The sequence below is a fragment of the Ascidiella aspersa genome, chromosome 5 (assembly GCF_963924565.1).
Source record: "Ascidiella aspersa chromosome 5, kaAscAspe10.2, whole genome shotgun sequence".
Lineage (NCBI taxonomy): Eukaryota > Metazoa > Chordata > Ascidiacea > Phlebobranchia > Ascidiidae > Ascidiella > Ascidiella aspersa.
This window is the reverse complement of record NC_139451.1, coordinates 14072978-14075477: the sequence shown is the minus strand read 5'-3', so window position 1 is coordinate 14075477 and position 2500 is coordinate 14072978. Positions and strand designations below refer to the sequence as shown.

Genomic DNA, 2500 nt, shown 5'->3' with positions numbered 1-2500 from the left:
CGTTCGTTATCGGAATTAACCAGACAAATCGCTCCACCAACTAAGAACGGCCATGCACCACCACCCACAGAATCAAGAAAGAGCTCTCAATCTGTCAATCCTCACTGTGTCCGGGCCGGGTGAGATTTCCCGTGTTGAGTCAAATTAAGCCGCAGGCTCCACTCCTGGTGGTGCCCTTCCGTCAATTCCTTTAAGTTTCAGCTTTGCAACCATACTTCCCCCGGAACCCAAAGACTTTGGTTTCCCGCAAGCTGCCGGAGAGGTCGTAAAACTAACGCCCCCCGATCGCTAGTTGGCATCGTTTATAGTCAGAACTAGGACGGTATCTGATCGTCTTCGAACCTCTGACTTTCGCTCTTGATTAAAGAAAACATTCTTGGCAAATGCTTTCGCAGTCGTTCGTCTTGCGCCGATCCAAGAATTTCACCTCTAACGGCACAGTACGAATGCCCCCGTCTGTCCCTCTTAATCATTACCTCGCGCTCCGAAAACCAACAAAATAGAACCGAGGTCCTATTCCATTATTCCATGCACCATTATTCAGGCGAATCGCCTGCTTTGAACACTCTAATTTTTTCAAAGTAAACGTTCCGGCCGCCGCCGACACTCAGTCAAGGGCACCGGCGGAGAACCGGAGGTGAGGCCAGGACGGCCAGTACACGCCTTGCGACGGACCGGCCGCCTGCGCCCAAAATCCAACTACGAGCTTTTTAACCGCAACAACTTAAATATACACTTTTGGAGCTGGAATTACCGCGGCTGCTGGCACCAGACTTGCCCTCCAATGGATACTCGTTAAAGGTTTTAAAGTGTACTCATTCCAATTACAGGGCCTCGTTTAGAGTCCTGTATTGTTATTTTTCGTCACTACCTCCCCGCGTCGGGAATGGGTAATTTGCGCGCCTGCTGCCTTCCTTGGATGTGGTAGCCGTTTCTCAGGCTCCCTCTCCGGAATCGAACCCTGATTCTCCGTTACCCGTAAGAACCTCGGTAGGCCAGTACCGTACCGACGAAAGTTGATAGGGCAGACACTTGAATGATCCGTCGCCGGTGCGAGACCGTGCGATCCGCAAAGTTATCCAGAGTCACCAAAGGTTGCGGGCCGAAGCCCGGTCGGTTTTTGGTCTGATAAAAGCACGCCTCCCGCGAGGTCGGCGCTTCACGCATGTATTAGCTCTAGCATTTCCACAGTTAACCACGTAAAACGTACGATCAAATGAACCATAACTGATTTAATGAGCCATTCGCAGTTTCACTGTACGAGAGCTCGTACTTAGACTTGCATGGCTTAATCTTTGAGACAAGCATATGACTACTGGCAGGATCAACCAGGTAGCTACTTTAGCGTAGCCCCGAAAGGCCGACGAAGGAGGCGCCGCTGATGCGGCGCCGTCGCTCGGTCGATGCGAAACCCGAAGGCTTCTCTCCGTTAAAATTTCGTTCTTTGCTCGGCTGCCCGAACTCAGAAAACCGTCACCGCCCGTCGCACCCGCCGGAGTAAGACTTCGTCGGCAGGCCTTTCGACCGCCACGTCGCCAACACCGGCGCGAGCGCAACGCACGCCAGACAACTTCGCCGAAGCGACCGCTCAGAACCCGACAAACTGACACTCGGCTCTTCGCGCAGCAGCAACATCTGCCCAGCGAGCCAATCGCCTTTTCACCGATTCTTTACTTGTCGAAGCTTGTCAGCTCCCACAAGTATAGCAAAGATGAGTGTTGTCCCTGGGGTCTTCCGTTTGAAATTCTAACGTAAAAAAAAGGTGCACGATTGCGCCAGGTGTTGAACTATTGCGAGGCATATCACACGCTCGCGCGGCCTATACAGGCGCTTGCTCGCGCGCGCGGCCGAAATATGTTCAATGTTCGCGCGGCCTAAACAGGCTCATGCTCGCGCGGCCGAAATGTACTCAATACTCGCGCGGCCTATACAGGCTCTTGCTCGCGCGCGCGGCCGAAATATGTTCAATGTTCGCGCGGCCGACATGTATTCAATGCTCGCGCGGCCTAAACAGGCTCATGCTCCCGCGGCCGAAATGTACTCACTGCTCGCGCAGCCTAAACAGGCTCATGCTCCCGCGGCCGAAATATATTCAAAGCTCGCGCGGCCTAAACAGGCTCATGCTCCCGCGGCCTAAATATGCTCTTGCTCGCTGGGCGGAAATATGCTAAAGCCCGAGTGCGCGAAAAAAAAATTGTAAAGGACAGTCACAAAAAAATAAAGACCTGCCCTCTATGTGAACGTGGAAAGGCCCGCCGCGCGGCAAAAAAGTGTCGAAAAGAAAAATCGAAAAAATTGCAAAGGACTGTCGACAAACATAAAAAATTTCGCCCCGATGTGAACGTGCAAAGGCCCGCCGCGCGGCAAAAAAGTGTCGAAAAGAGAGATCGAAAAAATTGCAAAGGACTGTCGAAAAACATAAAAAATTTCGCCCCGATGTGAACGTGGAAAGGCCCGCCGCGCGAGCGAAAAATTGAAAAAAAAAAATTGAAAAAAAGAC

The 2500-nt window shown here is 52.2% G+C and overlaps 1 non-coding gene across 1 annotated transcript in view; it reads right to left on the bottom strand.

Moving 5' to 3' along the window:
* LOC146144699 (small subunit ribosomal RNA) overlaps positions 1–1335 on the bottom strand; it is a 1811-nt gene extending 476 nt beyond the window's left edge. Inside the window, exon 1 of the ribosomal RNA XR_014500648.1 lies at positions 1–1335. This exon is cut by the window's left edge and continues 476 nt beyond it. This is a non-coding gene — a ribosomal RNA (small subunit ribosomal RNA).
* Between the last annotated feature and the right edge of the window lie 1165 nt (positions 1336–2500).